This window comes from Pleurodeles waltl, chromosome 10 (genome assembly GCF_031143425.1).
Source record: "Pleurodeles waltl isolate 20211129_DDA chromosome 10, aPleWal1.hap1.20221129, whole genome shotgun sequence".
In the NCBI taxonomy this organism is placed as follows: Eukaryota; Metazoa; Chordata; class Amphibia; order Caudata; family Salamandridae; genus Pleurodeles; species Pleurodeles waltl.
In genome coordinates this window covers 454,068,212-454,093,205 of record NC_090449.1, presented here as the reverse complement: position 1 = coordinate 454,093,205, position 24,994 = coordinate 454,068,212, and the positions used below count along the sequence as shown (strand labels likewise).

At 49.5% G+C, this 24,994-nt stretch overlaps 1 protein-coding gene across 6 annotated transcripts in view; it reads right to left on the bottom strand.

Moving 5' to 3' along the window:
• SLC4A2 (solute carrier family 4 member 2) overlaps nucleotides 1-24,994 on the bottom strand; it is a 2,186,615-nt gene that overhangs the window by 104,126 nt on the left and 2,057,495 nt on the right. The window lies entirely within an intron of this gene.

The following is a 24,994-nucleotide window of genomic DNA, read 5'->3' as shown; positions in this document are numbered from 1 at the left end:
TCCACTGGACACCATAACACACAATTTAAATATACAATACATGCACATGATACAAACACACCTATAATTTCTCTTGATGAACCACAAGGAAGAACTCCTTTGATTTAATACTATAGGGGTCATTATGACCCCTGCGGTCGGAGCTAATGTGGTGGTAGTACTCCAGCCCGGTGGCCGCCATTGTGCAGCCGGCAGTATCATGACCTTGACTACCATCATGGATATCGTGGCGTTCATAACACCACAAAAACCATGGCGGTAGGCCCTATCAGTGACAGGGAATTCCTTCCCTGTCACTGATAGGAGGCCCCCACCCCCACAACCTTTCCAAACACCCCCCAACCCACAGTACATCCACGCCCACCCATTTACACACACATGTAGACAAACACTCATCCACACATACATACATGCAGGCATTCATTCATTCACCCACACATCAAAACATACACACAGACAGGCATTCACATTTCCATACATACACGCACTCACACACATTCACACACGCACGCAAACAACACAAAACACACACTCACATTCACGCACACACTCACACATACATGCACCCCCCCCCACACACACACACAACACCCCCCACCTCAGTTCTCTGTCGGAGACCTGTCTTTCCTGGATCCAGGGGGTCTTCCAGCAGGGGACGGGGCGCTGCTACCGCCAGCAACACCTGCCAGCAGAACACCACCAGGTCGAATTATTTTTCATAATACATCTGGCAGCAGTCTACTGGTGTGGCGCTGCTGGTGGTAGCAGCGCCACCTTACCGCCATCCGCCAGTATGGCCACAGCCGTATTTCAGCCCTTCTTGTGGCGGTAATCTGGCTGTGGTCATATTATGGCAGACAGATGGTAGCCTCGGCGATGGACTTTTGGCGGCCGTCGCCGCGGCGGTAGGTGGTTTTTACCGCCATTGTCATAATGGGGGCCAATATTTCCTTCTTAACTGTTTTTGAAAAGTTTGTGTGCTTGAGACATAGTTAGTTCCAAGAACTGAATGAATCACGTATATAGCACTTTCCTTTGCCCCGGGTTATGTCTTCATGTGCTGCTCTTCATTCATAGTACTGAAGTATTATTTTCTTTCATCCCTTGGGTTTTGTCCAGTTCAGACATTCACAAAACAACCTTCATCTGTAGAGACTTCACTGTACAATAATACAAACCTTTATTTCAACTAAATCTTTAGGTTATATTCCATCTTTTCTTCATGAACATTATCTGTTTTCTCTGTAATCCCTTTTACACTAATGTACTGCGGCTAAAACATTAAAATAAGTCTCTGCTACTTTACAGATCAAGCACTGGCAAAGCCAATAGGTTTCACCTTGGGGGTCTACTGGCTTTGCCAACTGTTATTAGTCATACTGTACAGCACCCAGATGATGTACAACATGGTTAAAGGAAATACACTTAAAAAGGAGCTATGTTGTGGCAGTTGAATTATTTTGTAGAAGTGTGTACCATGCATGAGTGCACCTACAAAATAATTCAAGCTGTTTTTCTCAATTAAAGGTGGAAAGCAAGTAATCCAAAGTCAGAATAGGCTGCAAGACTGCGTGGGGGGCCATGAAGGAGGGACGGAAGCAACACTGAAGGCATGTGTGGAGAGAATAAGCAACGGGCGAGTAAGAAGAAGAGTGCAATTGCGGGCACCAAAATGATGGTAAGGAGGAGAAGCAATGGGTGAGGGAGGGCTGTGCATGTTGCGGAAGCAACATGGAAGGTAGTTGTGGGGAGCATAAGCATTGAACAAGGGCACAACGTGGAGCAGGCGAGGGAGAAGCATGCGGGTGAGCAAGCAATGGGGGGAGGTACGGGGGTCATCAGGAGAAGCAACGGGAGAGAGAGAAGTGATGAACAGGTTGGGGGTAGCAAGGGCGAGAGAAAGGCGTGGAGCAAGCAAAAGTACTCAGATGAAAGAGAGAGCAATTTGAAGTGCAAGTGGGGGAAGAGAAGCACAATAGGGAGGCCACTGGAAAACACATGCACTCTTGTGAAGTGCTTAGTAAAATTAGGTCCCTTAAAGTGAACCACTGAATGTGAAGCAAGAAAATCGGAGTGATAGGAAAGCCTTGGTAAGCAATAGGCAAGCTACAAGCCCCTGTATGTTCTTGGTAAGCCCACAATATGGCTCACAATAGAATGTGCATGTCTATCTAATAGGCTTGACCTAAGAAATCATCTTGCCTCCTGGTGGTGTAGTCAAAACAGCCAATAGAGTGCCATCTTTGGCGTTCTCTTGAGACAATGCCACTGACAACACTGAGTAGAGGAAGACACAATCCAGGGCAAAGAGAAGTACCAACACATCTAAGAAGCACCTATTTAGACAAAAAGCAACCCTACCGTAGAAACGCACACGCTTCACCTTGAGCACTTACACACAAACTAAGACACATAACAAAATACCTAGTCATGCACACACACCACAAACATACTTGTTCCACAAACGTGCAGATGCATTTACACCTTACACGTCTACATATCACACAAAAAAAGCTAACCAGCACATACTACACCTATCTGGCGCACACACACACAAAGAATTCCACCTGTGCCATATGGATCCACAAAAAGAGATACAACCAATAAACATGAACACTACAGACAAACATTTCTAGCACATTAAAAAAGCAATACACTCACCCAGCACACATACACAAACCAAACAGTATTCACACTAAACACCTGCACACATACACACATCAAATGTTCCTCCTATTTAGAAACCTTCGCAAACAAAAGCTATCACTCCTAAACCATGACAGGCTGAACTCAAATACAGTAAACCAGATAATACACACAAAAACACATAATACCATTATAATCTAGCATACAGGCACTATCAAAGCATTAGAAACAAACACAATGAAGTAACGTACAACCAAATGGATAACGCACAAATAGAAGACATGCAGACACCCAAAAGCTGACAGTGAACATTTTATCAACAAGCATCGTACCTCAACTGAAGCAACGCAGACTGAACACTTATCTATCCACCCAAAATGGACATAAAGAAAAATAGTTCCACCAAAAACCCATGTATAACATAATTTATCAAGTCACCAAAATTATACCATGAACACAACATATTCAAACAAATGTTAAAGAAAAAGCTTCCCAACCCAAAAACCCACCCAACAAAGAAACGTATTTAAATTAGCAAAATAAGTCTAAATCTAATAAACTCATGTAATGGTGACCAATCTACACATTAAGGGCCAGATGTACGAAGCATTTTTCCGTTTGTGACTTTAAAAATGCTTTTTGGGATGTACAAAGCCCAAACTGCGATTCAGTAACTTGTTACTGAATCGCAGTTTGGGTTTTGCGATTCGGTATTAGGAAGGGGCGTGTCAAAGGCGTCCCTTCCTAATACCAAATCCAAATGGTATGTATGACTGTTTTGTGACCACGAATGCGGTCGCAAAACAATTGCAGTTAGCACCAGTTTCATACAGAGGACTGGTAGTGGACCCCCACCTCCTCTCCCACAACTAACAACATGGTAGGAGCAAGTCTTGGCAATACTGTATCCTGAGGGCCTGGCAGGAGTAGCAGGAGGACTGGACTCTGGTAAGTCAAATCTTCACTACTTTCACCCCCCTACCTGCATGCCATCACACATCCCCACCCTCACCCCCATCACTCCACCACCTCCCACACACCCCACCATCACAACCCATCCCTCCCAAAATCAATCCCTGCATGCAACACCAACGCATGGACACCCATAAGGCATGCACACTAGAGAACATCACCTAGCCCACCAAATCACTATGCACACAAGGCAAAGCTGCCCGGGCAATTACAACCATACAGGGCAACACACCCATGCACAAGATGGCACATGCAGAAACTATAACAGTGTTATTACATCCCCACAGGTCCCCCATCCAACGTCCCCGAAGAGGCTCACAGTGATGACAGCAGCTCTGGACGCCTGGATCTGGGTGACCAACCTGGCCCATCTGGGACCTCCTGACAGTTGGTTACCCAGGCACAGGCCCATACCACCACAGAACCTCCCCCCTCAGGAAATACCACCACAGCACACACCCAGCGGGTTCATACCTCTATCCCCAGGATACGTCAATCAGGAGTGTGTCCACCACTACAGGGACCCCAGGACACCCCACAAACACAGGACAATCAGGGGCCTGAGGTCAGTGGCAGTGGGCACACGGTTCAGGTGACAGAGGCACAGGACAACAGGGAAGCCGGGAGGGCTGCTGTGCGACAGGGGGAGGACAGGCCCAGGGAACCGACTCTCCACTAGGCACTCACCAACATTCTGGGAGCATACCACCATTCCCAGGAGACGATGGGCCATATACTGGCCAAGTTGCAGGAGACCCAGCGGCTGCAGGAGCGACAGTACCTGGGGATCAGGGAGGACCTGAGGGACATCCACACCACACTGGTCACCAAAGCAGGGGTGCTGGCAGACATGGCCAACACCATGAGGGAGGCAGTGGCACACCAACGGGCCCCTGACACTAGCCACACCGATGAACAGCCTTCCACCTCCGCTGCCGCTAGTGGACAGGAGGCCCGCCACAGGGCCAACCGGCCACCAGCACCCCTCCCCTTGCAGAAGGAGAACCACCCTGCCAATGGTCCCGGTGATCCAGGCACAAGCCAGAGAACATTGCCAAGACCCCAGCCAGGAAATAAGACTTTCCTGAATGTCACCCTTGTGTCCAACTTTGTCACCCTGTCCACCTTGAACTGGCATTGCTCCACTTCCTATGCCCCCTTGGACAATGCACCTGTGAAACAAATAGACTGGACTCTACCCTGGACTTTCCGCCATCAGCAACCCAGCCCATTGCACATCCCCCTCCACTTATTGACACCTAAATAAACACCCTTGGTAAAACTACAAGTATGGAGTCTGTCAATTGATTGAAGTATGTATACGTGTAACAAACGGCAAACGTTGCAATTCAACTGCACAGTAATGTATACATAGGTATGACCTGTAGTCGGCTGCAGTCAACACACCAGGAGCCAGAGTGGGGCACAGATATCAAGGATGCCAAGGGGTGCAGTAAGTGGCCATAGTAGTTTTAAAAATAGCCTGCCATGTACAATGTCCAACACAAAACTGTCAATGGAAGGTGAAGTTAAAGTGTCTTCTTGTGTGTCACTGGAAGTACTGTTGAATGATTGCTGTTCTGTTGTCCTCATCCTCTGCCTCCTCTTCTTCACTTAACACAGGGTCCACTGCTGCCACACGCTCATCTCCAGCCTCATCCTCGTGCAGAAAAGGCACCAGGTATCTCAAGGCAAGGTTATGCAACATAAGGCATGCCACGATGATATGGCAGACCTTCTTGGGTGAGTAGCCCAGGGAACCACCTGATAGATGGAGGCACTGAAACCTGGCCTTCAGGAGGCCAAATGTCCTCTCGGTTATTCTTCTTGTTCGCCCATGTGCCTCATTGTAACATTCCTCTGCACTTGTACTGGGATTTCTCACAGGGTCAGTAACCATGAGAGGTTGGGGTAACCAGAGTCACCTGCAAATATCGAGGGATACCTGTTAGCCAAACATTAACCCTTAGGGCCAACACCATACCCATACACCAACATATACTGGGTGGGAACCATGGGCTCACCTATTAGCCACCCGGTGTCTCTGGAGTTGAGCCATCACATATGGGATGCTGCTATTCCTCAGGATAAAGGCATCATGCACAGACCCAGGATACTTTGCATTGACATGGGAGATGTACTGGTCTGCCAGGCACACTATCTGCACATTCATAGAGTGAAAGCTCTTTCAATTTCTGAACACCTGTTCATTTCTCGGCAGGGGGGTGGGGGCAAATGCAATATGTGTACCATCAATAGCCCCAATAATGTTGGGGATATGTCCCATTACATAGAAGTCAGCTTTCACTGGTCGAGTACTGCCGTGAAACTCCTCATTGGTTGTTATTGGGCCCTATGGGTTACAGTGGCCAATGGCGATGTACGCCGGCGGTGACGGTACTCGCCGGCGGTGACAGTACGCACCATCGTGGACGTGATCGTCATTTTCTACCTGTTCTCTCACTTGCTATCTGACCTTCAACAGGAGAGGACCTACACTGCATGTGCTGCTGTGACCTTTGTCTGGGATCGACCATGGCTCGAGTCACTGGGGAAAGGGCCCCTGCTTTCACTGCTGCAGAGTTGGAGAGACTGGTGGATGGGGTCCTACCCCAGTACCGAATGCTGTATGGGCCCCAGACCAACAGGTGAGTACACTGTGACCACGATGCATGGGGCATGAGTGCATGAAGTGCTGTGTGTGAGGGCCTCGTGTAAGTGGGAGGAGGGGGCAGAAGGGTCCTGTGCAGCGTTCTGCATGTATGGTGGCCAATGTCTGTGCGTAAGGGGATGTGAGGGATATGGTGGGCCATGAGTGTAACAGGCCGGACTGTATGGCTGATACCTTTTTCCTTATATTTTGTCTGGAGGTCAGCGCCCATCAGAAAAAAGGTATATAGCATGCCATCGACAAGGACGTGCGGACCCTGGGGGTCTACGGCAGGTGGAGCACCCGCTGTCGCAAACGGTGGGAGGACCTGAGACGCTGGGCAAGGAAGTCGGCCGAGGCCCAGCTAGAGATGGCCTTCCAACGAGGAAGGGGTACCCGTCGAACCCTGACCCCCCTGATGTTCCACATACTGGCGGTGGCCTATCCGGAGCTGGATGGGCACTTGAGGGCATCACAGCAGCCACAAGGGGGTAAGTACAGTTTCCTATTATACGACTTGCGCATGGTGGGGTGGTCTCCGGGTGGGGGATGTGGGCCTGTGGGTTCCCCTAGGCCAGGCAGGACATTGCAGGGTAGGTCCCATGTTGGACAGGGGCTGATTGACCCCACCACTTACCAAGCTAGTAGGCATCCACTACTGGGCAGGGGTCTCTGAATGTGAGGTATGCTGCTATTGGAGTTAGGTATTCCTGTCCTTGGGCTGGTGACTAGCATTGTGACTGGTAGTGCATAGCTTAGTGCGTAGGCCTGTTCCTTGTGCGAGGGTGCTGTGTACGCCAACTGTGTTGTTGGTGCAGCCATTGACCAAGTGTATCCTTTGTCTCCCCCACCCCTTTTTGTTTTTTCACCCTGTCCTTCTGTGCATTAGCATCATCTGGCGGAGGAGCAGAGGCACCGGCGACGGAGGGAGCTGCGTCCCACATGGCCCAGGAGGCCGAATCCACCGACGTTGAGGAAACCAGTGGGAAGGAGAGCGAGGGGAGCACCACGCCGGAGACTGGAGGGAATAGTTCTGAGAGTGATATCTCCTCCGATGGCAGCTCCCTGGTGGTGGTGGGCACCTCTGTGGCGACCCCAACTACAGGTACAGTCGCCAGCCCTGTACAAGCACCGCCCTCCCAGCAGCACCTCAGAGAGTTTCCCGTGCCCGCTCACCCACGAGGGTGGGCATCTCCTTTGCCCCAGGCACCTCAGGCCCTGCCACAGTTAGCCCTGCTGCCCTGAGCGAGGAGGCTATTGACCTCCTGCGATCCATCTCTTTTGGGCAGTCAACCATAGTGAATGCCATCCAGGGGCTGGCTGCCCATTTGCAAAAAACAAATGCATTCCTGGAGGGCATTCACTCTGGCATGGTGCCCAACAGAGATCAATCCAGGCTCTGGCCTCCTCCCTAATGGCAGCCACTGTCCCTGTTTCTAGCCTCCCCCTCCAACTTCCTCTACCCAGTCCCATTACCCTCAGCCCCAACCTCTCCCAAGCACACAGGCAGATGAGCAGGCACAAGGGACCACACACAAGAGTGGCTCAGGCAAACACAAGCACCACACATCATCCCACAGGCACTCACACAAACACCATCCAGATGCAGACACACCAACATCCACTGCCTCCACTGTGTCCCCCTCCTCCTCCTCGTCCACCTCCCTCCCAGTAGCGTCTCAACTCACACCTGTATGCACTACATCCTCATCCACTACCTCCATCACCAGCACACCTATCACTACACACCCCTCACTGGCAGTCACCACCCCCACATCCATGCACACGTCCCCTATGTCCTCTCCCACTGTGTCTGTACCCCTCCTCCCAAAGTACACAAACGCAGTCACCCAGACACCCAACAGCCATCCACCTCACAACAGCATCCAGCCCATGCACCTGCACCCAAACACAGCAGACTGATACCTCCTACTAAGACTCCCTCTTCCTCAACTCCCAAACTTTCACCCTCTTCCCGCCCCAGTGTCCCTAAAAAGCTTTTCCTCTCCACCGTTGACTTCTTCCCTACCCCTCCTCCCCCGTCCTTCACGTCAGGCCAGGGTGGACAGAACCCAGACGAGCACCACAGCCACACAGTCCACGGCCACAGTAGTGTCGACAGCTACTGCAGTTGGGAGAGTCTCCAGGGAACCAGCCATCAGCACTGACAGTGTGCCTGCACCAGCTGCAAAGGGCAAGGAGGCACTAACAGCTGCCAAGGGCAAGGGCAAGGAGGCACCACCGGCTACCAAGGTGAAGGGCAAGGAGGCACCACCAGCTGTCAAGGGGGCACTACCGGCTGCCAAGGTGAAGGGCAAGGAGGCACCACCAGCTGCCAAGGGCAAGGACGCACCACCGGTTGCCAAGGTGAAGGGCAAGGAGGCACTACCAGCTGCCAAGGGCAAGGAGGCACCACCAGCTGGCAAGGGCAAGGGCAAGGGGCCTGCCCTTGCAGGAAGGACAGGAGGCCTGGTGCTAGGACTGATTCTGAGCCCCCACCACCAACCATGGTGGTTCAGCCGTCCGAGGCTGCAAGGGATCGGCAGGAGCCTACCGCCACCATTGCCAGGCCCGACAACAGCACCGCCACCAGAACCGCCACTGGCAGCAGCAGCCCCAGTGGGCAGCCATCCGAGGCTGCAGGGGACGGGCAGAAGCCTGCCCCCGCCACTGCCAGCACCGCCAGCAGCCCCAGTGGGGAGCCATCGGAGGCTGCAGGGCATGGGCAGGAGCCTACCCCCACCACTGCCAGCACCACCAGCAGCCCCAGTGGGCAGCCATCCGAGGTTGCAGGGGACGGGCAGGAGCCTAACTCCACCACTGCCAGCACCACCAGCAGCCCCAGTGTGCAGCCATCCGAAGCTGCAGGGGAAGGGCTCGAGCCTACCCCAACCACTGCCACTACTGCTACCAGCACCGCCACTGGCAGCAGCAGCCCCAGTAGGCAGCCATCCGAGGCTGCAGGGGAAGGGCTGGAGCCTACCCCCACCACTGCCAGACCCAACAACAGCCCTGCTACTCCCACTACTGAGCAGCCGTCACCGCCGGCGTCAGTGTGTAGTCCTGCCTCCATGGAATGTAGTGCATCCTGGACCATGCAAATCCTGAGGGTGTGACATCCAGGTGAGAGACTGTGACCTTGCACTCCCCAAGATCAGCATCACTGGGCACAAGGCCCCCTCCAGAACCAGTGGAAGAAGCCATCCAGTCACACCCTCCTTGCCAGGATGAAGCACACTGTTCGCTTTAATAATGCTGTCTTCCCTAACATTATTCTAATCGGATTTCGTCTCACACTGCCTTAATTTATTGGCACTTCACTCGGGTCAATTTAATATAATTCAACAGTCGGTAGTCTCTACTATGGGAAAATATGTTTACATTTGTGGTTTCTTTAACCATGTTCGTTGGTTTTGCACCCTTACACTGCTGGCTGCAGTTCATTTAGCTCACCAGTTGGCCCCTACATACCACAACCTTGGCCGCTGTGTCCAAGTTAATCCATATTACATATGGCTACCTCTTTTGATTAAGCATGCCACTTGACTTTTATCGGTCTCTTTTAGTGCAAGTGTTAGTTTGATAGTTCTTTTCTGTTTTTTCCACATTAGGCTAATAATGATCATCATTGCTACCTTTACTCCTTATCATTGATTCACCGGGAGTTCTACATCGACCATTTGTTTGGCATTCCTGTTTACTTCTCTCTACTTACATATGTCCGCATAGCTTAAGGTATTTGACCTCTGACTTATATCTCTTGCACTTGTTTACCAATACGCTTTCTAATTTTGCTTGTTCATTTGAAAAACATTTTTCCTTTTTGCATGCACCGCTTGACCTACACAATCACCTCTTCTATATGGCACGATTCACCCACTTGGTAGACTGCCTTCTATGTGTTCATCGGTGCATTATTACTTCTTGGTGCTGTGCTCGTTCCCACTCGCTTACTCTTATTCGTTTGTTTCTTACTCTCACACTGTTCACTCTTTTCCGTGCATGATTTTTCACCTGTGGTGCGCATCCCCCACTCTAAATCATGTGATCATTTTAGTCACACTGGTTTCAGTTGGTCTGGCCTTTCCCCCTTTTTCCTATAATGGACATTGATGTTGGATACCCTATTGTACATTTCCTATCTCATCTATTTGTATATATTGGTCATCTATTTCACAGCCTTGACAAAGTCTAGAAGACGAAACACGTGTTGGCTGTTTTGCTGTATGGACTTGTGCTGCATGTGATCATTTGACTGGAACTCTTATTCTCACCAATAATAAATATCCAGTGTCATCTGTTTGCCAGACTTCGACTCAATTCTTGAAATACCACTTGGATCTACTACACAGAGTTTGATTTCGGGTGTGCCCTGGCCTTTGTGTTTTCGTTGTACAGGCAACCACTCGCTGGTTCAGTGTGTGGTCCTCTGACACCTGTGGTGGCAGGTGTATGGCTAGCCTGGCACCCATCACTAGCTGTTGCTTGTAAAAGACTATTACTGATGGACATTAGATAAACCTTTGTTGATGTGCGAGCGCCTTTGGCATTCTCCACCTTCTTTCGCTTAGATTTTACTGACTGACATGTTGCTCCGGAATCTGCACTCAGGAGGGGTAACTTCCCAGATTAGCCAGAGGCAGCCATGAGCTAAGTGTCTCCAGAGAGGAAGCAGGCCCACACTAAAAAGGTAAGAAACATCAAAAGGTGAATCCAGGAGGTCAGAGAAAATGCCCACTGGGAGGTCTGAGCTGCACAAACTGGCAAAAGCAACATAGGAACACATGAACCCATGGACCCTGTGACAGAGTCAACCAAATCATGGCCAAATCAGAGAAGTTGTCTGGTGGCACTAAACACATCATAAAACACCAATGCAAACAGGCTGCTGACATGATCTGGAAAGAGCATCTTTTCCATCTCTCAAAGTGCATGGGAGTAACGGTTAAAAGACATCTGGCATTACAAGAATGGAGAGTGAGGCCCCCAACAAGAATACCTTCTTCCCCAGCGCATTAGTACTCCCTCAGAGGGGATTAAGGAAGGATCAAAAGAAGCACCACCAAGCCCAGGGGCCAAGAAAAGAGACCACGCTAAGTTATCTATTGTGGGCATCAGAGACAAAAGGTTGTACCTTTATTAGCCAGGTGATTCCAGGGTGTGATTCACGCTCTAACACCTAGAACCGAGTCACGCCTTCCCCAGACCACCAGAACAAGCACAGCCGACGTCGACACAGCAGGACCTCGCACCGCAGTCTCACCGCATCTCAGAACCTGTACATTGCCTCGACTGAGCAATGCATCTTTGACACAAATCCATGTAATGCTCCGTAACCAGGATTTAAGATACAATGGTTCAGCAGGCGTAACTGGCTCTCTATAGCCGGCCCATGCTCCATCGCGGTTGGCCTGAACTTTTGAATTTGCCCCAGTGCAGTGCAATCAAATATCCTCAATAGCACTTTTTTGCTTCTTGGTGCTGTGTTTACTTAAAACTCATTTGAAAGAAATCTGGTGCAACAGATGGAGCGGCTGACGAGGGGCATTAAGCTCTGGATGATTATTCCATTGTCCTTGATGGGATGCTCTGCCATCTTCAAGGTGGCTGTACTATAGAGGTTCTTATACCAATTGCAAAATCACCCCTTCCCGATTGCCTACTCCTTCCCCGTGAAGGTAAATGCACAATTACAGACACTGCTCTAGGGGATGGGGGCTGGGAGGGTTTACCACTCCAAATTTCACTAGAAAAGTGTTGTAGGCTGGTGTTTGAGGGGTTATGGCCATGTCGGACATTCACTTGTACTAATGGGCGGCCCATCTTATTATTATTAGTGATTGGTGGTTCGTGGATCCAATTTACGCCCTTGAGAGGAGGGCTATGGGTCTACATGGTTTTCCACATTTGCTATATGGGGGCATTGTGTCCGGGTCTCTTCCCCTGGCTACTCGAGTGGTGTTGGAGGTTTGGGCGGCAGTTAAGAAAGCCACCGGCTGGACAAAGAAGCTAACATTGGAGACTCCGCTAAGGTAGGGTGCATATCTCCTTCGGATTGTGGGTCTGCGGGGCTTTTAGTAGCATGGGACACTATTGGAATCTCGACTTTGGGAGATGTTCTTCATAACAGGATATTGAAAAGCTTCCAAGAGTTGCAGGCGGAGTATGCTTTACATCGTACATAGTTTTTTCGATACGTACAACTCCGTCATGTGCTAACTTCGGTGCTCCAGGCCACTGGGAGATACTGGAGTTCTCATTGTTGGAAGCTAAGCTTATCCTCAAAACATCAAGGAGCATAAGCTATTGCAGATGTATAAGATGCTGTTAAGATACTATGGTGGCGGTAAGTAGGGCCTGGGAAAAGGAGCTACGTTAACTTGACAATGATGACTGGAAAAAGGCACAGGAGGCTCCCAGTGAGGGGTTAATAGCTTCACAGTTTCAGTACATGCAGCTAAAACTGCTTCACTGTGTATATTACACCAGGGTTCGACTTAATTGCATGGGACTGATACCAGAGGGAGGGTGGTTGCGGTGCCGTAGCTCCCCAGGGAACTTATCCCATATGTTTCGGCACTGTTCTGTTCTCTCTAATTTTTGGGAAGGGGGTTCTGAGAAGACTGGAAAAGGTGTGGGGCTGAGAAATCCTAAAGGATCATAGGCTGGTGCTGCTTCATGTTACAGACAAGCTGAGTGGCACACGATGCCAGAAGGCACTGCTATGGTTAGGCTTAATAGTTGCCAAGAGAGATATTGCAGAGGCTTGGATGAATGTGGCTGCTCCATCGGTTGATGTTTGGGCTAAAGGCATGGATTTTTGTATGGGCATGGAACGTCATTTTTATAAAGCAAGAGGTTGCTCTAAGAAACAATACAAGATAAGGAAGGGATGGGGCAGAGATTAGAGGTATACACTTGGAGCCTTGCCCAGACACACCATGGTCTTACAGGGCACACAGAGGCGACAGGGAAGGGAAGGGAGGCACCTGGTGTGGGAGTGAAAAGCAGAAATGTAGGCATAGATTCAATATTTATTGAGTCAATATTTCTAGTTCCGACTAAAGAATGAATATTGCTACCTTATAGATGTGAAGTGCTGTTATGCTTAATGCTGTATGCTATGCTTGGTTGTAATGTGAGGTACCAATACATCATGGATGAAGAATCAATAAAAAGTTATTTTTTTTTTAATATCTCCAGTTCTACTGATTAGATTTTTGGCACTATGGTCTTGTTTTATTTATTAAAGTCAGACCTATTTTTCGTACCTGGTGTGGAATCTTTTTGTGAGGTGTTTTACTGTTTTACTGTTTGAAGTGTTGCACTGCACAAATACTTTACAAATTGCCTCTAAGGTAAACCTTGCTCTATGCCAAGCTACCTGAGGGTGAGCACAGGTTAATTTATGGGTTGCTTGTGCCTCCCTTTAACTAGCATTGTGGTTGTTACTTGACCAGGCCTTGCACCTCAGTCAACCAACAACCCAATTTATAACATGAAGCAACTGCACTCCAGCAGGCTTTACATCAGCAAACACAGCAGAGCACTGGGCATGGGCTCTTCCAAGGCCACAAAAAAATCTGTCTTTCATTGCTTGTGATTCTGATGTGGGTTTTTAAGAGACTGGGTGCAGCTTGGAACTTGAATACTAAAACCTTGTTATTACAGTTTCCCTTGCTTACCTTGCACATGAGGAAACCACTGATGTTTCTGGTGCATCAGAACGAAAAACATCCTCAAGGTCCAAATACGCCACCCAGTGGATAACGCAAATTTAGGGTATGACATCTGTCGCAGTCATTATCTTGAACGACAAATTTTGGAAGAATGTGCTGACGAAGTGCAGATCTATGATGGGACACATACATTTTTCCCTCTTCTATAGCAATAAGTACCTCAAGTAGTTCGCTGGTCCGTTTATGCAGTTCTGGGTTAATTAGATGTCATTCATGTAAGAAGATGGCCTGGTGTGTGGTGAGCACCTATGGTGTTATCACCTTATACCAGGTTCAGGAATCCCCTATAAGTGAGGTGTAGTCAGTGTCTAGGAAGCCAGGCCCTCTACATGTAGCTGTGGAAGAGCAGCCAAGACTTATCTAGGAGACATGCAAAGCTTATACAATTCCACTATAGTCACACAGCATTTACACACATAAAAGAACCACACAGTGTTCCAAAATTAAAGGTAATCTATTAGAGTAACACAAATACTAAAATACTGTATAGACAATACTCTAGTAGCAGGTGAATAAACACACTATCATATACACATTAGTAATCAGGAATGGGCATAGGAAGCAATAGAAAACAGTGAAATAAAAGTAAATTATAGAGACCCTAGCGGGAGACCAAACCATATACTAAGTAAATGGAATGCGAAAAGCAGGCCCCCTCCCAAGGAAGTGGAATCTGTAGAGGGGAGCTGGAGGAGCTAGGAAACCCAAAAGGTAAGTAGCAGAGTGCCCTCCTGACCAGGACAGAAAAAGATAAGTACCTGCTTTTTCAAAAACTCACAGGTAAACTTTGTAAAAGGACTGTGCAAGACTCAAGCAAGACTGGAAGAAACAGAAGAAGGATCCTGACAGAACAGGACCTGCAAATGAAGTGTAACAAGTCCAATGCCAGTTGGAGTGTCCGGTTCTGGAGATGCAGGACCAAGTTGATGGTGAAGACCAGGAGTCGGCTATGCAGCACAGGAAAGGAGTAGGAGAAGAGTTCCAGAAGTGATGCAGTCGACGTCCCATGTCAGAAGAAGAATTGCAGTCCATCAGTGGTATGGAAATACCACAACAAGCCTTGGCATTGGCATGAGTTGCAGAGCTGCTGGGGCCCAGGAAGGTCCGAGGGAACTCAACCGAAGGAGGGGAATCCCAGTCGACCCTCAGCAGTGAGGAGAACCAGAAGTCGAGGGTGAAGCCCCCACAGGCAACTCACAGGCAGCAGGCAAAGGACTCGTACTGAGGCCCACTCAGCACACCTGGAGCAGAAAGGCAGGAGACTGTGCTTTGCAGGGAAGACTGCTGGAGGCCGGGGCCACAGGGATCCTGAAGATCCCTTGGAAGAAGAGCCAACAAGCCTTGGTAGCTGCAAGAGTTGCGGTGTACAGGGGTACTGTCCTGCGAGGATAGGCAAAGACTCACCACCTCCCACGCTGGACAGCTGGTAGAGGGGACCACTCCAGACCACCATCTGTGTTGCAGCAATCCACGCAGAGTTGCAGGAGAGAGGATCCATGCGGCCGATCATCGATGCAGATGGTGCCTGCGGATGTAGGGGAGTGACCCCTTCACTCCAAGGGAGATTCCTTCTTGCTTCTTGGAGCAGACTGAAAACTTGCCACCCTCAGAGGATGCACAGGCCGGGAAAAGTTGCAGATGCTGGAAGGAGCTGCAGAAACAATGTTGCAGAGCGAAGTCGTCGCTGGAGCTGCAGATTGTAGGTTCCTGTGAAGTCCAGTTGCGGTTCCAGTGGCCAGAAGTCAAAGTAAACGTTGCAGAGGAGTTCTGCTGGAATCTTGCACGTCAATTCTGAGGACCCACCCAAGAGGGAGTCACTAAATAGCCCTAAAAAAGGTACTGGTCACCTAGCAGGGTGACCACCTATCAGGAGGGGGCTCTGACATCACCTACCTGACCTGGCCACTCAGATACTCCCAGAGGCCTCTGACCCGCCTTAGATTTAGGATGGCAGAATCAAATGGCCACCTGGAGGAGCTTCGGACACCACCCCTGGGGTGGTGATGGACAGGGGAGTGGTCACTCCCATTTCCATCGTCCAGTTTGGTGCCAGAGCAGGGACCAGGGGGTCTCTGGACTGGTACAAACCGGTTTATGCAAGGAGGGCACCAAATGTGTCTTTCAAAGCATACCAGTGGCTTGGGGAGGCTACCCCTCCCAAGCCATGTAACACATATTTTCAAAGGGAGAGGGTGTTGCCTCCCTCTCCCAATGGAAATCATTTGTTCTGCCTTCCTGAGCTTGAGCTGTTCAAGCAACAGGATGGTGGAAACCTGTCTGTAGGATGGCAGCAGCATGGGCTGCCTGGAAAAACCTTGCAAACTAGTAAGAGCAAAGCTGGGGGTCCTCATAGGAGCCCCCAGAGTGCATGGAATCATGCAACCAATACTGGAAACAGTAATGGGGAATGATTCCAACATGTTTTATACCAAACATGCCCGGTTCGGCGTTACCATTGTGTAGCTGGAGATAGGCTGTGACCTATGTCCAGTACACAGGTAAAATGGCTTACTTGCACTCACAAAGTCCAGGAAAATGTGGATGGAGTTCATGGGGGCACCTCCGCTCATGCAGAGGTGCCCTCACACACAGGTACATGCATCCTGGCATCTGGGCTAGGAGGGCCTGTCATAGGGGTGACTTACAGGGACCAGGTGCAGTGACCTGTAATGAAAGGGTGCATCCCCCTTTTTCGCACAGGCTGCAATGGCAGGCCTACAGACACATTTTGAATGGGCTCCCATTGGTGGCAAAATACGTGCCTCAGCCCATTGGGAACCCCTGGTGCCCCAATGCCCTGGGTACCTAGGTACCATATACTAGGGACTTACATGGGGGAACCAGTTACCAATTGTGGGGTGCACAAAGTCAGGAACAAACAAATCTAAAGGGAGAAAGCACAGTCACTGGGGTCTTGGTTAGCAGGATCCCAGTGAACACAGTCACAAACACACTGACAGCAGGCAAAAAGTGGGGGTTAACCATGCCAAAAAGAGGGTATTTTCCTACATAACCCCCCTCCAAACGAAGGACAATGAGGCTAACCATATCCAGATGAGTCTTCATTGTCTAAGTGGAAATATCTGGAGAGTCCATCTGCATTTGAGTGGTTCCTCCCAGGTCAATGTTCCACTGTATAGTCCATTCCTTGTAGAGATATGGACCATTTCAACAGCTTGGGATTTTCACCTTTCCTTTGTTTTAACCATAGAAGGGGCTTGTGGTTGGTTTGAACAAGGACGTGTGTGACAAACAAGTATGGCCTCAGCTTCTTCAAAGCCCACATCACAGCAAAAGCCTTCCTTTCTATGACTAACCAATGCTTTTCCTTGGGGGTCAATCTTCTGCTTCTAAAAGCTACAGGTTGATCCTGGCCCTCTGTAATCAGTTGTGACAGCACTGCCCCAATCCCTACCTCAGAAGCATCTGTCTGTACTATGAATTGCCTGTAGTAGTCAGGGCTTCTTAAAATAGGAGCAGAACACATGGCTAGTTTAAGGTTGTCAAATGTTTTTTGGCAGCTAGCTGTCCATTATGCATTCTTTTGGAAGTGAGGTCATTGAGAGGGGTTACAATGGAGCCATATTTCTTAATGAACCTCCTGTAGTGCACAATGAGGCCTAAAAAGGCTCTCACCTGGGTCTGTGTAGTAGGGGCAGTCCAATCCAGAATAGTCTGGATTTTCCCCTGTAGTGGTTGTATCTGGCCTCCACCTACCAGGTGGCCCAGATATGCCAACTTCCCCTGCCCTATCTGGCACTTAGAGGCCTTGATAGTGAGGCCTGCCCTTTTCAGAGCCTCTAAAACATTCCCTAGGTGGACCAGGTGATCCTCCCAGGTGGAAATAAAGACAGCTATGTTGTCCAAATAAGCTGCACTGAAGCTTTCTAATTCTTGGAGGACTTTATTGACCAGCCTCTGAAATGTGGCAGGTGCATTCGTCAACCCAATGGACATCACAGTAAAGTGATAGTGGCCACTAGAGGTGAAAAATGCTGTTTTTGGCTTAGCATCTTTCGATAACTCTATTTGCCAGTAGCCAACAGTCTGAACAAAGGTGCTCAGATACCTGGCAGATGTCATTGTATCTATAAGCTTGTCTGCTTTAGGGATAGGATGAGCATCTGTTTTACTAACAGTGTTGCAACCTTATTAGTCTACAGAAAAGCTTGTTTCTCTTTTGAATCTTAGGAGGGGGGTCTTGGGAAAAGCACCACAGGGCTGGCCCAAGGGCTATCTTAGGGCCCAATGACCCCTAGGTCTAGCATCTTCTGAAATTCATATTTGATGCATTCCCTTAAATGATCATGTTACCTGTAGATTTTGCTTTCTTAACAGGCAAGCTTTCCCCTGTGTCAATGTGTGTTGACACCATGTGGGTTGACCAGGTGCGAGGGAGAACAGTTCTGAGAACTGCCCTAGAAGGTTTCTGCAGTCCTCTTTTTGGGACTCAGACAGGCAGTCAGCAAGCACTATCCCATCAACTGAGCATCAGCTTCACTGTAGGAGAAGAGGTCAGGGAGAGGATCACTCTCCTCTTCCTGGCCCTCATCAGTTGCCATAAGCAGAGTCATATCAGACCTGTCATAATAGGGTTTAAGGTAATTCACATGAAGCACCCTGCAGGGGCCTTCTTGGAGTGCCAAGGTCTACCAAATAGGTAACCTCACCGTTCTTCTCCACAACTGTGTGGGGACCACTCCACTTGTTCTGGATTTCCTTGTGAGCCACAGGCTCCAGGACCCACACTTTCTGACTGGGCTGGTAGACGGTTAGGACAGCCTTCTGGTCATGCCATTATTTCTATAACTCTTGGATGGCCTGAAGGTTTTTAGCAGGCCTCTTCATGTACTTAGCCATCCTTGATCGGAGGCCAAGCACATAATCCACAATATCTTGTTTAGGGGGCTTGAGAGGTTGCTCCTAGCCTTCTCTAACAAGAGCAAGGAGACCCTAACAGGGTACCCCCAAACAGAAATGTAAATGGGCTGTAGCCCACACCCTTCTGAGAGACCTCACTATAGACGAAGAGGAGGCATGGTATCTGGACTTCCCACCTCCTTCTGAGTTTCTCGGAGAGTCCCATTATCATACCCTTGAGAGTTGTATTAAACCTCTCTACTAAGACATTGGCTTGAGGGTGGTAAGGAGCTTATAAGTAACACCACATTCCTTCTACATGGCTTTCAGGTAAGCAGATATGAAGTTTGCACCCCTGTCTGATACCATCTTTTTAAGGACACCCACCCTTGAGAAGATACCAAGGAGGGCTTTGGCCACTGCAGGAGCTGTAGTGGTCCTAAGAGGAATGGTCTCTGGGTACCTGGTGGCATGATCCCCTACCACCAGTATGAATCTGTTCTCAAAAGCGGTTGGAAGGTCCAGGGGGCCAACATTGTCCACCCCAACCCTCTCAAAGGGAACCCCAACCACAGGAAGTGTGATTAGAGGGGCCTTTGGAAGGCCACCTGTCTTGGCATGTGACACAGGAGCGACAAAACTCCTTTGTGTTTCCAGACATGTGGGGCCAGTGAAAGATTAGGACAAGGCTCTCCCACGTCTTGTTTTGCCCCAAGTGACCTGCCAGGGGAATGACATGTGCCAAGGTCAACAGGAACTCCCTAAACTTCAGAGGGATCACCAACCTCCTGGTGGCACCAGGTTTGGGATCCCTTGTTTCTGATTATAGGAGACTGTTTTCCCAGTACACCTTATGGATGCCAGTGGCATCCCCTGCCTCTTGTGCTGCAGCTTGCTGCCTCAAGCTTTCCAATGTGGGACAAATTTGTTGTTCCCTACTGAGTTCTTCCCTGGTGGGCACCCAAGAGCTCATCGGTGTCAGCTTGTAGTTCTTCTGGTGTAGGTTCCACCCAAGGAGTTGTTTCCTCTCCCTCAGGAGTTGAATCCTCACTGGACACTGTAGCAGGGGTACCATGTTACCCTTCCTGCTCTTGGGTTTAGGAAACTCTTGGGCAATTGTTCCAGGCTCCAAGGATCATTGTTTAGTTTTGCTTTTTAGCCTGTGCTGCTGTGAGGGCGAAGATATGCCCTGGGATGCCAAGCATTGCTGCATGGGCCTCCAATTCCACCAAGTCTCCAAATCATTTCCTAGTAGACACTCTACAGGTAGATCTGAGGAAACCAAAACTTTCTTAGGACCAGCACCCCACCCCCAGCTGAAATCAATAACTGCCAAGGAATGGCACGAGGTGTAATTATGAGCATCCGTCACTTGGTATGTGTGACCAAGTAGGTGTTGCTCAGGAGACACCTGTTTCTCAGTCACCATAGTGACACTGGAACCTGTTTCTCTGTAGGCCTCAGCACCATTAACTAGAGGAAGCTGCCTGTACTTACCCATGTAAAGGGGACAGGCAGCAAGGGTGGAAAAGTCAATGGCCCCATCAGAGACCAAGACAGCCTCAGTGGTCTCTCTAACTAGCCCAGACCCCACTACAGTCCCTAAGGTGAGCCCAGCTACACTCTTGGACTGATTACAGTTGAGTAGTCCCACCACTATTGCTACTGCTAGGGGCACTACGAGTAGAAGTGGTGTTAGTAGTGGTGGAAGGCTTGCCCCTTCCTATGGCCTTTGTTTTTGCAAACATAGCACCAAGGCTTTTGAAGTTGGAAGAGGATTTGTTCCCCCCGCCAAGAGGAGTTTTGTGGGCCTGACGAAGACTATTTGGGTTTATCTTTGTCCCCACCCTTGTCTTGAGACTTACCTGCTTCCTTCTGTTTGTGGTCACCCACTGTGTGAGCCTTCACACTCATCCTAATGCTGACCCATTTGTCTGCATTCTTTCACAATTCTGGGGGAGAGGTCAGATCAGAGTCCACCAGGTACTGATGCACCTAATCAGATAGTTATTTAAAATGTGCTCTCTTAGAATTAGCCCTGGTAGTCACTAACTTTGGTCCCAAGCAACCAGCCTCCCAGAGTCTTCACAGAGCAGTCCACAAAATCAACCCAATCTTGGGTGGACTCTTTCCTGGTCTCTCTGAACCTGTTACTTTTCAGTAGTCACACCAAATCCATCTAATAGTGCTGATTTAAAAACTGTATAATTGTCTTTATCTTCTTCTCTGATAGTGGGGATTCTTTCTCTACCTTGTCAGAGAAGAAGAGCCACAATACAGCTGCCCACTGCCTTTGAGGGACCCCCTGTACCTTACAGACCCTCTCCAAAGCAGTGAACTACTTAAAGATATCATCACCTACCTTATAAGGTGGGACTACCTTTTTCAGGTTCCTAGAGTCAAAAGAGTCCTCCCTGACCCTGGTGTCCCTGAAACTGCCACTTGTGCCACCATGGGGTACTATCCCCACACACTTCTTCTCTCTCTCCACTGCCAGAGCCTCCCTATCCATGGGCAATCTGTTGCTGTTGCAGTCTCAGCTTAGCCTCCTCCAATCTTAGTTGCCTCAATTCTCTAGAGAATTCTCTCTTGAATTGGAACAGATGCTGATGTTAAGTCAGAGTTAGCAGAGGAGGATCTATTCCTCCTACTGGGGACCCTCTGAACCAGGCTTCTAGGAGTAAAGGTGGTCCTACTAGTGTGACCCCCCCCACCCTTCTCGCTACCTACTAGAGTTCTGACAGGGCTGTGGTGATCCCCAGTGTGTGCCTGATCTATCCTATCTAGGATTGGTGGAACAAACTCTGCTTCCCCTTCCTCCTCCTGGCTATCAGCAGTGTCCTGTTCAGCCTGAAAGAGCAAGCCCAAATGCAGACTCTTGTTGGAATTTTTCCCTGTCTTCAGTTTTCTCTCAGCACACATATCCCTTAACTCGTGGAAAAGTAAACCCTCATATCGAGAGTTCGTGGCCTGAGAGGATGGCTCTACTGAGGATATGATGTCTAGCTAGAGTCCTAACTACTCTAACACTAGCCTTGCAGTAAAGTTTTGAGCAAGGCTATGTCAGACACAACTTACCCAAACTTAGAACACTAGATCCCTAACACTAAGGGGGTCATTCCGACCCTGGCGGTCCATGAGTTCCAGGGCGGAGGGCAGCGGAAGCACTGCCAACAGGCTGGCGGTGCTTCCTGGGCGATTCTGACCGCGGCAGTAAAGCCGCGGTCAGAAAAGGGGAGCCGGCGGTTTCCCGCCGGTTTCCCGCTGGCCCAGGGAATCCGCCATGGCGGCGCTGCTTGCAGCACCACCATGGGGATTCCGACCCCCTTCCCGCCAGCCTGTTTCTGGCGGTGTCCACCGCCAGACCCAGGATGGCGGGAACGGGTGCCGTGGGGCCCCTGGGGGCCCCTGCACTGCCCATGCCACTGGCATGGGCAGTGCAGGGGCCCCCTAACAAGGCCCCACAAAGATTTTCACTGTCTGCTTTGCAGACAGTGAAAATCGCGACGGGTGCCACTGCACCCGTCGCACCCCCGCAACTCCGCCGGCTCCATTCGGAGCCGGCTTCCTCGTTGCAGGGGCTTTCCCGCTGGGCCGGCCGGCGGTCTTCTGGCGGTCGCCCGCCGGCCCAGCGGGAAAGCCGGAATGGCCGCCGCGGTCTTTTGACCGCGGAGCGGTCTTTCGGCGGGAACCGCTTGGCGGGCGGCGACCGCCGACCGCCGCGGTCAGAATGACCGCCTAAGTGTATAGTGTATCTACAGATAGTAAATGGTATTTTCTGTGGAAAGTACCCGGTGATACAGTGGTAAGGCAAGTGCAAGTGCTTATCCCACCGCTGCACCACCAATGTAGGAAGTTGGCCTGGTGTGTGGTGAGCACCTATTGTGTTATCACCTTATACCAGTTCCAGGTATCCCCTATTAGTGATTTGTAGTCAGTGTCTAGGAAGCCAGGCTCTCTAGAGGTAGCTGTGGATGAGCAGCCAAGACTTATCTAGAAGATATGCAAAGCTTATGCAATACTACTATAGTCACACAACACTTAAACAATTGAGAGAACCACACAGTGTTACAAAAATAAAGGTACTTTATTAGGGTAACACAAACACTAAAATACTGTACAGGCAATACTTTACTAGCAGGTGAGTAAACACACTATTATATACACAATAGTAATCAGGAATGGGGATAGGAAGCAATAGAAAACAGTGAAATAACAGTAAATAATAGAGACTCTACCATATACTAACTAAAAGGAATGCGAAAAACAGGCCCCACCCAAGGAAGTGGAATCTGTAGAGGGGAGCTGGAGGAGCTAGGAACCATAAAGAACAAGTTACTTACCTTCGGTAACGAATTATCTGGTATAGACTCTATCTAGCTGCAGATTCCTTACCTCAGAATTCCCTGGTGTCAGCTTCGAATCCGGAATTTTTCTGCTGAGCAGTACCCTGCGCGCGCCGTCGGGTGGCGTCGTTCGGATCCGCGTGCGGCGTCCAGCTCCGCATGGTGTCGTCAGCGTCGTTGTAGCCGTCTGTGATGTCACGGTTGTCTATATAGACCCCACCTCGGCACATGTACGTCAGTTCTTTTTCCACAACTTTCCACGCCAGAAGCGCAGAGTCATGGAAGAACCAACAGCATTTAGTTTTTTCACTTGATTGTTTGAAGAAAAAGACATGCCCTTAAGAAAGGCAAAAATACCAATATATATATATATATCCGCAGAGCGGGGAGGCTTGGGTGGGTGTAAGGAATCTGTAGCTAGTTAGAGTCTCCACCAGATAATTTGTTACCGAAGGTAAGTAACTTGTTCATCTGATGGAGACTTCTAGCTGTAGATTCCTTACCTTAGAATAGATACCCAAGCTATAACTCCTGGTGGTGAGTCTTGAGGATATATTTCATACCAGGAAGTCCTGTAGGACCGGGTGGGCAAATTGTCCCTCTCTCCTCACCTGGCTATCCAGGCAGTAGTGTCTCGCAAACGTGTGCAACGAAGCCCACGTTACCGCTTGGCAGGTGTCAAGTACCGACACGCCATGAGCTAACAAAGTGGTAGCAGCTTTTCCTCTGGTAGAGTGAGCCCTCAAACCCTCCGGAGGCTGCTTCTTGGCAAAAGCATAGCAAATCTTTATACCGAGAACGACCCAGCGCGAAATGGACCATTTCTGTACTGCCCGATTCTTCTTTGCACCAACGTATCCTACAAAGAGTTGGTCGTCCTCCAGGAACTCTTTTGTGCCATCAAGGTACAACGATAACGCTCTTTTTGGGTCCAGCCGATGGAGATGCTCCTCTTCCTTAGAGGGATGCGGTGGTGCAAAGAAGGTGGGCAGGGTAATATTTTGACCCAGATGGAAATGGGTCACCACCTTGGGGAGGAAAGAGGCACGAGTTCTGATGACTACTTTATCAGGATATATCGTGGGATACGGCGATTTCGATGATAAAGCCTGCAGCTCACTCACTCTCCTGGCAGATGTAATTGCCACCAAAAAGGCTGGTTTGATAGTGAGCAGCCGGAGAGGACAGTTATGTAATGGCACAAAAGAAGCACACATTAGGAAAGTAAGAACAAGATTAAGATCCCACTGGGGCATGACAAAAGGCACAGGTGGAAACATATGCAAAAGCCCTTTTAAAAATCTTTGTACGATGGGTGACTTAAACAAAGATGGTTGATCGGGCAAGCATAGAAAAGCCGATAAGGCAGCAAGACAGCCCTTGAGAGTCCCAAAGAAGGAACCCTGTTGGGCAAGAGATAAAATAAACAAAAGGATAATAGATAGAGAAGAAGAAAGAGGATCAACAGGCCTCCCTGCACAATATGAAACAAAACGTTTCCACCGGCAGGCGTGAATCGTCTTAGTAGAGGCACATGTGGTTGCCAGAATGACATCACAAACTTCAGAAGGGAGGTCATAAACCATCAACTGTCGCCACTCAACCTCCATGCATGAAGCCGCAAGGTTGACAGGTTCGGGTGAAGAACCTTCCCCTCCTCCTGCGACAGAAGATCCTCCCGATGAGGCAACCTGATTGGAGGACTGATGCTCATTTCGAGAAGCTCTGGATACCAGACTCCCCGTGCCCAATCCAGAGCCACTAGGATTACTTGGGCCTGG